The following is a 12,889-nucleotide window of genomic DNA, read 5'->3' on the forward strand; positions in this document are numbered from 1 at the left end:
ATAATGTACTTCCACAACACTATATAGTTTATTTAGAATCACAGAATAATATAAATTTTAGAGAATGCCTAGCCCAAATCCCTTAGTTTTACAGACAAAAGAAAAACAATACTGGAAAATGAAAAAAAAATGCTAAAAATCAGGACAAATTGGCTCAAAGTTAGATTTGGGATGTCAGACTTGAGAATTCAGTGTTCTTCTGACTCCCAGACCAGTGAGCTCGGACCTGCCCAAACTCCTTTAAAATAATGTTTCCTTAGGGACAACAGAGCTAAAAGGGGCAGGAAACTATTGTATTTATTAGAATACACTAGGTTAATTTGTTGGAGAAGGCAATGGCACCCCACTCCAGTACTCTTGCCTGGAAAATCCCATGGGCGGAGGAGCCTGGTGGGTTGCGAAGAGTCGAATACGACTGAGTGACTTCACTTTCACTTTTCACTTTCCTGCATTGGAGAAGGAAATGGCAACCCACTCCAGTGTTCTTGCCTGGAGAATCCCAGGGTCAGGGGAGCCTGGTGGGCTGCCGTCTATGGGGTTGCACAGAGTCGGACTGAAGCGACTTAGCAGCAGCAGGTTAATTTGTTGCTAGATGTTTAAGAGATACAAGCTTTGCCCTCAAAGAGAATGTAATCTGACAGAAGAGCTCAGGAAAATAAAATATAGCTTATTTAATTTAGATTAGTAGAAGGAAACACTAGTGCACTTATCGGAAACAAATATAATCCTGAGAAATATATCTGCTGCTGCTGCTGCTGCTGCTGCTAAGTCGTTTCAGTCGTGTCCGACTCTGTGCGACCTAATGGACAGCAGCCCACCAGGCTCCCCCGTCCCTGGGATTCTCCAGGCAAGAACACTGGAGCGGGTTGCCATTTCCTTCTACACATGAAAGTGAAAAGTGAAAGTGAAGTCGCTCAGTCGTATCCGACTCTTCATGACCCCATGGACTGCAGCCTACCAGGCTCCTCTGTCCATGGGATTTTCCAGGCAAGAGTACTGGAGTGGGGTGCCATTGCCTTCTCTGGAGAAATATACCTATGTAAGAACAACTGATGATTTCTATCCCTCCTCAAAAATTAAGAACTCTTCATAAATATTACACACAGAAAAAGGACAGGTATACTGGACACAATTTAGAAGGGGAAAGACATGAGGAACCAGTGGTTCTGTGAACAGAGAAAAGACAAAGCTGGCTCACAGATACAGGAAAATATTGTGATGTTCCCATAATAAAGGACACTGTGGAAGAGACAACGTGACAGTGTGATGCCTTTAGTACATCTCAGATAGGTAACTTGACTCACACTTATAAAAATCATTTTTAAATGCTTTCCTATGTGCATCAGAGACACAACTTTTGATGTCTTTACTTCCCAGGGCTTAATCGTATTCCTTCTTAGAGAAGACATGATGCTAAAGGAGATCACAATATTTCAGATCATTTCAGTCTTCATAGATCATCAGCAGCAGTTGAGTTGCACAGATCCTAAGTTGCCTGACTTTTACATACATTGAGGAGTGGTGTGTATTTCTATTGAGAATTATATCAGGCAAGAATGATGTGTACACATCAGCAAAGATATTATTTAAAATGTTGGGAGGAAAAAACAGGAAAGAAAATCTGTTATCTAGATCAATTTGGGTGATTAATACTACAGTAAAAAATTGCAAAAAAACTGGGTGATTAAGCTGTTTATCTTCAGATAACATCAAGTTCTTTGCAATGAAAGAGGATTGCAACTCTTGCCTGTTTGCATAATTTATTCTATTTTAATATCACACTGCAATAGTTCTGTTATGTCTTAACAGTAACTGTTGCTGCAGTCGAGAATTACTATCCTGGAAGCCATGTAGAAAGGAAATCCAGTAGGTTGCACAGTCTCAAGCGATGATAAAACATGTGTATATCAGATCATGCTGGTCCATGAGGAGAAAGATATTAAAAAAGATTCCTATCACATGCATCTGGGTAACTTAATAAGCAGTATCTAAAACACTAAAATGCAGCAATTTTCTGATCTTTGATATAAACCAAGTATAAAGAATTAAATCATAAGACCTACCTAAAGGCAATTCTCAAGGGGATGAAAAAAAATTCAAGATAATTGTCCCAATTATTCTCAGAGACTTAGATCATGTTTTCATCCTTTTTTATGTGTGTGGAGGGGTGGTTGTGCACATCTTGGTACTCAGACTAGGTGATAATATTTGTATGGCACACTAAAGAAAACTGAGTAATTTTAGAGATTCTTTAGAGGATTTGGTTAAAAAAACTGTTAGATTTTTTAAATATATAAGATAAATAAAATCACATTAGGGGAAATACTAATCATCAGATATGATAAAATGTACAAATAAAATAATTCAAAAATTTGAAAAGTTGAAATTTGTTAAAGACAAAATTTGTCAATAAAATTTTTATTTCAGGTCTTGTTCTTGAAATGGCTGATTCCTGACAAGACTTCTTAATGATGAGCTCTTCAAATTGTCTATAGACATCATCGATGAGAAACAATTCACAAAAGTAGATGATAAAAAATTTAGGGCCACTTTTTTACAATCATCTAAATATTTAAAACTGTGGAAATTACATTTTAAAAACAACTCTTCCTTAACTTCCATTAACAGCTGTAATGGCAGTTTTTTCATGTGACTTTTAAGTGGGGTTTGAATGCAATGAAATTTTTTCATATCAAATATTTCAAAACAGTGACGATGCTTTAACTTGCAGATGGTACATATATTGTTAGAACAGTCCCCTGGAGCTAGTTCTGACTCCACTTGAAGGGTACTTTGGCCACAAAATTGACAAAAGCCTCCCTATTAATAAAGACAGATTTGAAAAGTGTTATCACTAGGAGCTTACAGTCAGCCCTCCACAAACCCTTACCTGCTGCACTTTGAGCTACATCAGCAATGTTTTCTGATCAACTGGAATAGGAACTTCTGTCTCATCACATGTCTCTTTTCCAAAATGGTCAGCCCCACACTCAGTACTTGGCAGCTGAGATGGAAATCTAAGTGGGAGAGCACCTCCTGGACACTCGGGGCCTCTTATCAGAACAGAGAATGCCAGCTTTCATTCTTTGAGTTTATGAGTTGCCATAGGGCACACCCTCCAATTCTTCTCCAACCACCCTACCCTCTGAGGAGTCTCTGAGGAGTCTCTGAGGAGGCTGTTTTGTCCTGAGGAACTGGCCAAAGGGCCTTAGATGTGGCAGAGCCTCATCAACTATAAGCTGATCCATTTCTCACTGCTCACCCATGAAACTCTTCCCAGTACACTAGTTGGGAAGTTCTGCTTTAGCGACCAACTAGTATGTCTCCATGACTTTCTTTCACAGGTTTCAGTGTTCTCCAATTTTCTTAGGCAAGAGCTAGAGAGCAGCAAATTCAGGACTAGGAACTCTCACAAAATGTCTGTTTTCATGTAGTCCAGCTGACTGACTGATGACTTCATCTATCTGTTCATTTGACAACTACTGACCAAGTGCTCATTCTGTCCAGACACTAAAATAATCTAAATAGGTTGCAAGTGGAGTTGAGGAGAGGTTCTAGGAGCCTTCACTTAGGCACTGGGAGTCTGGAATCTTAACTCTACACTAGAGCAATGGCACCACCCCCTACCCCATGTGTGCCAAGTCACTTCAGTTGTGTCCTACTCTTTGAGACTCAAGGACTGTAGCCCTCCAGGCTTCTCTGTCCATGGGATTCTCTAGGCAAGAATACTGGAGTGGGTTGCCATGCCCCCATCCAGGGGATCTTCCCAACTCAGGGATCGAACCCACATCTCTTATGTCTCCTGCATCAGCAGGTGGGTTCTTTACTACTAGCACTGCCTGGGAAGGCCATCACCCCTACCCCACATCATATCAAATATCAAACCAGCTAACCAGTGACAACCCACACTTGCTTTTCCCAGGATGTGTGTTACCTCTCCAATAGTTGATATCTAAGGCCTATATTTCTCTGGACATGACTTATATATTGATACTAAGTGAGGGGAAATACCCAAGTGTCAAGACATCTTCAAAATCTGGATCCTTTAGTACTTCAGCCCTATAATTTCATGATGTCTAGCCCTCTCAAAGAGAATCTGCAAGGGGAACAATGGACAGAAGACTGAATATCAAGTTGACCTACTCTATCTTCCCTGGTGAAGTCCCTCCTCCCCACCCCTGTGCCCTAGCCTTGAAATATTGTAGCCAAGGGAGGGCTCATGTGGCTTATTTCTCTTGGGGCTTTTGGGCTTCAACCAAGTAATAAAACTGCCCAATTTCCTACAAACCAAGTTAGGCTTCATTCTCTTAAGAACCCCAAAGATCTATGAAATAGGGTTTTTGAATCTTATCTTCAGAGTACATTAACAGAGACGATATGCTCTCAAGGGCAGATGCACAGATGGCAAAGTTGACCATCTCATCTTTCCTAAGTCCATAGGATGTTAGATTACAGCTCAACCTAATAGCTCACCACTGCCCACACGTACAATATATACTTTAATAGCTCCCTGCTCTTTTTTTACTACTCATTCTCCAAGACCTGGAAACAAAGTCACCCACATGTGAAGTAAAGCCCTCCTCACCACCCTTCTTTCCCTGTACTCATTGTTCTTGAAATCCTACAGTACTTTGGGTATTTCTTCAAGGCACTCAACACATTGTACTTTAATAACTTGCTTTATGTGTCTTAGTGCCACACTGAGTGGAGAACTTATTGCATCCCTCAAGGGCTTGTACATGGGCTGAGAATGTACACATTACCTTCTCTATTTAACAGCTAGAAACCAACCTCCCATTTCTAGCTCAGTTACAGTTCTGCCTCTAGAGCATACTTGTATATATTTTCTTGATTCTGACATCCTGACACTTTTCTACCCTTGTCTTCTGGACTTTCTTGCAGGCTGGATCCCAGGACTCCTCCAGACTCCGCCAGTAACTGCCAAGTAGATGGCAACTGCTACTCTGCTGCCCCCTAGGGGAACACGGCCATCATAGACAGGCTTTGGTCTACTGAAGATGAACCTGATTAAGATGAACTTTATCCAAGCTATTGATGGACCTACAAGAAAAAATGTTTATCTCTGTGAACAGCTGCAAGTAGTAGATACAATACTAACTGAGCCTCAGGGTTGAAACTGTTTTCCATAATTCGGAGCTAATCTCTTAGCCTCTCAGACACTGGCAATGGTATTGGGATACATCATTGTCAGTTGGGCTTCCTCACTATCTGGACATTTTCTTTCTGGTTAATCTTCAACACTTTCAAATAATTTCTCCAAAATGTTTGATTCCAGAAGAAGCATAAATGATGAAACACTAGGATTACTCTTTTGGTCTTCCCTTTAGTTTCATCTTCTATTCCTATTAGCCAATAGAAAAGCAAAATTAAAGTTATGTGGAAAGACCCTTAATTGTTGGGTATCCTTTCTAATTAAACTATCTACCATACAATGCCTATAAAGCGCTCTGAAAGTCATTAGTGAAAGTAACCTCTTGTACAGAAATGCAAAATATTTTCTATCTTAGAGAAGACAAGGAACTTTAAGTACATGCATTCCAATAATCATCACAGAAAGAACAGAAACAAAAGAATTGAATATAGATGGAGTGGAGGGTGAAGACATTTGTACATCACTAGAGATTCACGTGGAGAAGGCAATGGCAACCCACTCCAGTACTCTTGCCTGGAAAATCCTATGGACAGAGGAGCCTGGTGGGCTGCAGTCCATGGTGTCTCTACAAGTTGGACACGACTGAGTGACTTCACTTTCACTTTTCACTTTCATGCATTGGAGAAGGAAATGGCAACCTACTCCAGTGTTCTTGCCTGGAGAATCCCAGGGACAGGGGAGCCTGGTGGGCTGCTGTCTATGGGGTCGTGCAGAGTCAGACACAAGTGAAGTGACTTAGCAGCAGCAGCAGCAGAGATTCACAATAAATCCTGAAAAGAAATTAGAATAGATTCTTGTAATGTTTTAAGTTCTAAACTGGGAAAAATGTTATTCCTAAATTTAACATTATCTAAATGTTGCGGTCCTTTAATGGACCAGAACCTGGCAGTCTGGAGTCGATGATAAGAAAGTGAAAGAGAGAAAGAAGCTAATATTCCCTGGTTTATGCAGAGAACCAATAAAACCCTTGAACAGGGCTTACACCACTCACGAAGGCACAGGGCGCCCTCTCGAGAGGGTCTTGGAAGCCTGGGCAGGAGAATGAGCTCAGCAGGTTTTTATGCTCCAGAGAATTAGCCGGAGTGGGGGGGAGAGAGAGAGAGAAAGAAAGACATAGGGACCCAAGCCTCTGGTGGAGAAAGGGTGCTTTAATGATCTTTCTGTGAGTATATATAGGTTGTTGTACAAGAAATTTCTTTTACAGTGATAAAGATCAGAAAACCAAATGTACAGCAACCATTACCAAGGGAATAAGGGATTAATAGTGGTCACAAAGTCAGGAGACAATCCATATCTCAAGAAAGAAGATCGAGACTAAGCAGTTTTGTCGTAAGGAGAATACTCACTGAAGGAGATTCAAGCCTGTCTCATCCTATGACCTCAGTCCTGGGAGTGGCATGCCGTTCCACTCGTTTCTGTTGCCAGAAACTGACAAGGAACAGAGGATTTATGAGAAACAGCATGTAGGAATCCTCCTGTTAAACATTCCCTGACATCTAACTTTGCAATTAGTGTATGTGGCAGTCAGTAAAGAAGCATATCCATGTACAGGAAAAACATATTCTGAGATCATTGGTCAAATCCAAGATTATGGACCTTTTTCTACTAAAATGAGGATATCACAAAATCATAAGTCATGACAAACCCATCTCTTGCCTCCCCAAAGGACATCATCCATTAATGAAACTATATGTCACTGAACTGACGGAAGAGTACACTTGAAACGTACATAGATAACACAGAAAGAACCAAAACACCTCATACACCTTCTTCACAGCAACACCAAAGCTAAGCAAGGACAATCTAAGACATTTAACAATGAACAGAATTTGGCAGGCTACATCAAAGTGACTGCAAGAATCAAACAGGATTTAAGAATGAAAATATTTAGCTAATGAAAGTCCATGAAACAACTAAGAAAACTGTACCCAAATGCACCAATATGAATTCAAAACAATGAAAGAAAATTTTGAAGATATGTAAGAGCATTTAAACTCCAAAATTTAAAAATCCAGAGTAAAAATAAACAAAGAAACAGTGAGACTGTGAGACAAAAGCAAACTGAAGCTAGCAAAGATTAGAAAAGATAAAATCTTCTCAGAGTAGCATTATATTACAAGGTGCCCAAAGAATTAAACTAAAAGCATAAGAAAACAACTGAACAATTATACTTTTAAAACAATATCTTTTACAATAGCATCAAAAAGTCTATTTTCTAGGAATAAATCTAATTAAAATATGTGCAAGCTCTGTAATTAAAACTGTCAAATATGATTGAGAGAAATTAAAGACAACCTTATAATGCAGAGATAAACCATATTTAAAGATTGAAAGATGCAATATTTTAAATTGCATCTTCTTCCTAAATTACTAAATATTCTTCTCCACAAACTAATTTGCAGATTCACCACCATCGCAATTATTCCCAGCAAGTTGTAGATTTTCAACTTTACATGGAAATGCATAAAACCTAGAATAGGCTTTGAAGAGCAATAAATTTAAAAGTCTTACATTTCCAGGCTTCAGGACTTACTTTAAAGCCACAGCAATTCGCAAAGTGTGGCACTGTCTTACTCTGTACCTAAACTCTGCATGGTACAGGAGCACCTGTCTTCAGCAAGGTGCCCTTGCTGAAGCGCACGCACCCCAGCCCCTCATTCTAATAAAAACCTCCCTCCAGGCAAACCTGGAGAATCAAAACTGACTGTATCTTCTGTGTTTATATAACAGGAGCAAGAGGCCTTAACCACAAGAAGCTGGCACAAACTGGCTGAACTTTAAAACTGGAACAAGAGTTGTTCTACAGCTTATTACCATCTCATTGTAATAAGATCTCCACTGCCTGCACCACGGGTGTCAAACCCACTTCCGACTCAGATGCTAAAGGACCATACAAGGGCAGAAGACAAGTGTGAACTGCACTTTGGGAAACTGTCACCCATTTCAGTGAATCAGGATGACAATACACCCTCACTCCGTATAACCTCCTAAACCCTTGCCTATAAAAAGCTTGGTCCCCACTTGTAATCTGGGGAAAAGTGCCTTCAGAGAGTGAGCTCCCCTTTCTCGAGTTCTTGGCCAATGAATAAGGTTTTCAGTTGGCTGCTACAAAAATTAATTTTACCTTATTGATGAGAACAATAAAGGTAACAGCATTCAACATAGAAAGGAGAAATCAACCATAAAACAGAAAAAGGTATCTAGAAATGTGTGTGTGTTTCTGTAAAATCACTTGGTTTTCAACAAAGGTACCTTTGCAGTTCACCAGAGATTGAATGAGCTTTTAAAAAAATGGTACTGGGTCAACTGGATAGTCATATGGAAAAAAAATATATCTTAACCCACTACCTCAGATGCAAGTTGTAATTTGAAATATAGCATAAATCTGAATGGCAAAGATGAAACAATAAAACTTTTAAAAGAAATGAGAATATCTTTATGACATTTGAGGTAGGGAAAGATATCTTTATAATCATAAAAGAAAAGAACTAGAGAAATTGGACTTTGTTACAATTCGGTTCAGTTGTTCAGTCGTGTCCAACTCTTTGTGACCCCACGGACTGCAGCACGCCAGGCTTCCCTGTCCACCATCAACTCCCAGAGCTTGCTCAAACTCATGTCCATCAAGTCAGTAATGTCATCCAACCATCTCATCCTCTGTCATCCCCTTCTCCTCCTGCCTTCAATCTTTCCCAGCATCAGGGTCTTTTCTAGTGAGTCAATTTTCGCATGATGTGGCCAAAGTATTGGAGTTTCAGCTTCAGCATCAGTCCTTCCAATGAATATTCAGGACTGATTACCTTTAGGATGGACTGGTTGGATCTCCTTGCAGTCCAAGGGACTCTCAAGAGTCTTCTCCAACACCACAGTTCAAAAGCATCAATTCTTCGGCACTCAGCTTTCTTTATAGTCTAACTCTCACATCTATACATGACTACTGGAAAAACCATAACTTTGCCTAGATGGACCTTTGTCAGCAAAGTAATGTCTGCTTTTTAATATGCTGTCCAGGTTGGTCATAGCTTTTCTTCCAAGGAGCAAGCGGCTTTTAATTTCATGGCTGCAATCACCACCTGCAGTGATTTAGGGGCCCAAAAAAATAGTCATCCACTGTTTCCATTGTTTGCCCATCCATTTGCCATGAAGTGATGGGACCAGATGCCATGATCTTAGTATTCTGAATGTTGAGCTTTAAGCCAACTTTTTCACTCTCCTCTTTCACTTTCACCAAGAGGCTCTTCTTCACTTTCTGCCATAAGGGTGGTGTCATCTGCATATCTGAGGTTATTGATATTTCTCCCGGCAATCTTGATTCCAGCTTGTGCTTCATCCAGCCTGGCATTTCGTATGATATACTCTGCATATAAGTTAAATAAGCAGGGTAACAATATACAAACTTGACGTACTCCTTTTCCTATTTGGAACCAGTTTTGTTACAATTAAGCATCTGTATATCAAACACATTATTAGGAGAGTGAAAAGACAAGATATATACTGAGAAAATGTTGACATTTATGTGGTAAAGGACTCGCTTCTGAAATATATAGGGAATTTATATATTAATAAGGAAAAACCCAAAGACAAAACAGTTTCAAAAAGGGACAAATTAGTTATATAGGCAGTTTACCTAAGAAGATATACAAATATACAATCAGCATAAGAAAAATTATCCTACATTTTTAATAGAAAATGCAAACTTAAATGGCAATAAGATACCAATCAATATACACTAAAATGACCACAAATAAATATGATATTAGCAATATCATACGTTGGCAAAGATGTGAAAAAACTGGAAATTTCACACATTGCCATGGAAGTATAAATTGGCCAACCCTTTAGATAATTATTTGGAATTATCTAACCATCTGAATCAGAAATTCTACTACTATGTGTAGAATAGACTCAGGCATACACATACACACCCTCAGCCGCTCAGTCGAGTTCGACTCCTTGTGACCCTGTGTACTGTAACCCACCAGGCTCCTCTATCCATGGGATTTTTCAAGCAGGAATAATGGAGTGGGTTGCCATTTCCTCCTCCAGGTGTGTGTGTGTGTGTGTCTGTGTGTCTGTGCATGTGTGTAGTATACACACACCTGCAAGCGGAACATGTATAAAATGTACACAGGAGCTTTACTCCTAACCATTAAAAGCTGTTAAAAACAGGCAAAATTTGGAAACTCTAATGTTACCAGATGGATTGCAAACATAAATGTAAAAAGACTATAAACCATTTAGAAGATAATATAGGAAAATAGCTGTAACCATCAGGTCAAAGAGATTTTTGTACATGATGAAAAGTTTGATAAGCTTTATGTTACAATAAAATTAAGAACTACTTATCAAAAGATATTAAGAGGATAAAAACACATGTCACAGAGAAGGAGAAGATATTTGAAATACTTAAAACAATTCTACTCCAGGATTTATGTGCAAAAAATGTGTGCATATGAGTATGAGGAGGCATGGAGAAGAATGTTTGTAATAGTATTATTTATAATAACTGAAAAACCAGAAAGAAGTCAAATATTTGTTACCAAAATAAGTTAGTCTTGCCTGACATGCAGCAAGCCAAAACACTAAGACACCCAGCAAGGAGGCAAGTCTCAGATCTGCATCCCTTAAGGACCAGCAAGGAACTCGGGGTATTTATGGGATAAAGAAGCAGGATGTTCAGAGGCATGGGGAGCGTGCAGGGTGTGACTCAGGGCAGGTGATTGGGGAAAGATGTGATAATAGTCATTTTGCGCAGGTGTAACTAAGCTATAGGCCTTCCAAGGCCACGAGGACCCTTACGCGCATACCCAATTGGAGGGTCAGTGATCCTATCCAGTTTTAACCAGTTCAGCTCCAAACTAGCCTCAGCTGACTCCAGGTTCCTGGAAAACATCTCTCCAGCAAGCATCTTATTGTTTAGAGTATGGGCAGCTTGGAGTACATGCAAGTTTTTTTGTAGCAACTGTAAAAACAACCTTGACTGTGAAGGCGCCATGTTACAGGTGAAACAATTTAGCTAATAATTACCTATGGTCTCATGTTCACCAGGGCTTCCCAGGTGGCTTACTGGTGAAGAATGTGCCTGCTAATGCAGGAGCTGCAGGAGACTCCAGTTCAATCCTTGGGTCAGGATGATCCCCTGGAGAAGGAACTGGCAACACACTCCAGTATTCTTGCCCAGGGAAATCCCATGGACAGAGGAGCCTGGTGGGCTACAGTCCATAGGGTCTCAAAGAGTTGGATACGACTGAGTTACTAAGAATACATGCATCAGTTCAGTTCAGTTCAGTTCAGTCACTCATTCGTGTCTGACTCTTTGCAACCCCATGAATCGCAGCACACCAGGCCTCCCTGTCCATCACCATCTCTCAGAGTTCACTCAGACTCACATCCATTGAGTCAGTGATGCCATCCAGCCATCTCATCCTCTGTCGTCCCCTTCTCCTCCTGCCCCCAATCCCTCCCAGCATCAGAGTCTTTTCCAATGAGTCAACTCTTCACATGAGGTGGCCAAAGTACTGGAGTTTCAGCTTTAGCATCATTCCTTCCAAAGAAATCCCAGGGCTCATCTCCTTCAGAATGGACTGGTTGGATCTCCTTGCAGTCCAAGGGACTCTCAAGAGTCTTCTCCAACACCACAGTTCAAAAGCATTAATTCTTCAGCGCTCAGCTATCTTCACAGTCCAACTCTCACATCCATACATGACCACTAGAAAAACCATAGCCTTGACTAGACGGATGTGTATTCTCCAATAATATATAGTTGAGTAAATAGTGGTGTATTTGTGTAATGGAATATCAGATAGCACTGGAAATTAACAAACAACTTTCTGAAACAGACAATTATCACAAACTCAAAGGGAAGTAGAAGAAATTGGCACAAAAGAATGATTCCATTTATACAAAATTCAAAAACACAGTCAAACTAAACTATATTATCTAAAGGTGAAGCAGCATACAGAAATGCTACAAAGAAAGGTAAAGAAGAGATTATAACATTCAGCAATGTTACATTTGTTAGGGCAAAGGGGGTTGTAATTGGGAAGAAGCACAGATAGGTTTCCAGGGTACAGACAATGTTCTATTTCTTGATCTGTGTACTCAATCACTCACTGTGTCCAACTCTGCGATCCCATGGACTGTAGCCCACCAGTCTCCTCTGTCCATGGAATTTTCCAGACAAGAATACTGGAGTGGGTGGCCATTTCTTCCTCCAACCCATCTTCCCAACCCACGGATAGTCTCCTGAATTGGCAGACAGATTCTTTACCACTGAGCCCCTGGGAAGCCACATTTCTTGATCTGGGTGGCATTTAAATAGATGTTCAATTTCAAAAACTTTATTAAAGTTAAGTTGTATATTTTATGCATGTTTCTAATGGGTATTACATTTCATAAAAAGGCTGAAAAAAACTAGTTTCACTATCTGTCTATAATTACATGCTTACTCTTGGAAATATCATCTCACTCAGTTAAAAACTCTAATCCCAAAGGCAGGAAATATTTTTAAAGTTCCCCTTTCACTATAAAATACAAAATAGGACAGAAAATTTTATCTCAATAATATCAGTGATAGAAAATTATATCTCCCTATTATTCTCATTACACAGCCTATTTTTCTCTTCACCGGGAAAAAAAAATTCCAAGTAAATTGGGATAAAAGTGGACAAAGCTGGAAGGTTAGCAAAACAGAACAAAACGTCTTCATGAAGAAGC

General features: G+C 39.8%; 1 long non-coding RNA gene across 2 annotated transcripts; it reads right to left on the reverse strand.

Annotated features, from left to right (window-relative positions):
* Nucleotides 1-2,402: 2,402 nt before the first annotated feature.
* LOC147379757 (uncharacterized) lies at nucleotides 2,403-11,037 on the reverse strand. Of its 2 annotated transcripts, XR_015134011.1 has the most exons (4): nucleotides 10,733-11,037; nucleotides 6,520-6,601; nucleotides 5,816-5,943; nucleotides 2,403-5,061 (listed from the first exon to the last, which is right to left on the reverse strand). It is a non-coding gene; the product is annotated as an uncharacterized LOC147379757 (long non-coding RNA). The 2 variants fall into 2 exon arrangements; XR_015134010.1 differs by having other exon boundaries at nucleotides 2,403-5,943; nucleotides 10,733-11,034.
* Nucleotides 11,038-12,889: the final 1,852 nt, after the last annotated feature.

The sequence above is a fragment of the Bos grunniens genome, chromosome 1 (genome assembly GCF_055505025.1).
Source record: "Bos grunniens cultivar Pamir isolate PY7600 chromosome 1, Bosgru_T2T1.0, whole genome shotgun sequence".
NCBI classification, from domain to species: Eukaryota; Metazoa; Chordata; class Mammalia; order Artiodactyla; family Bovidae; genus Bos; species Bos grunniens.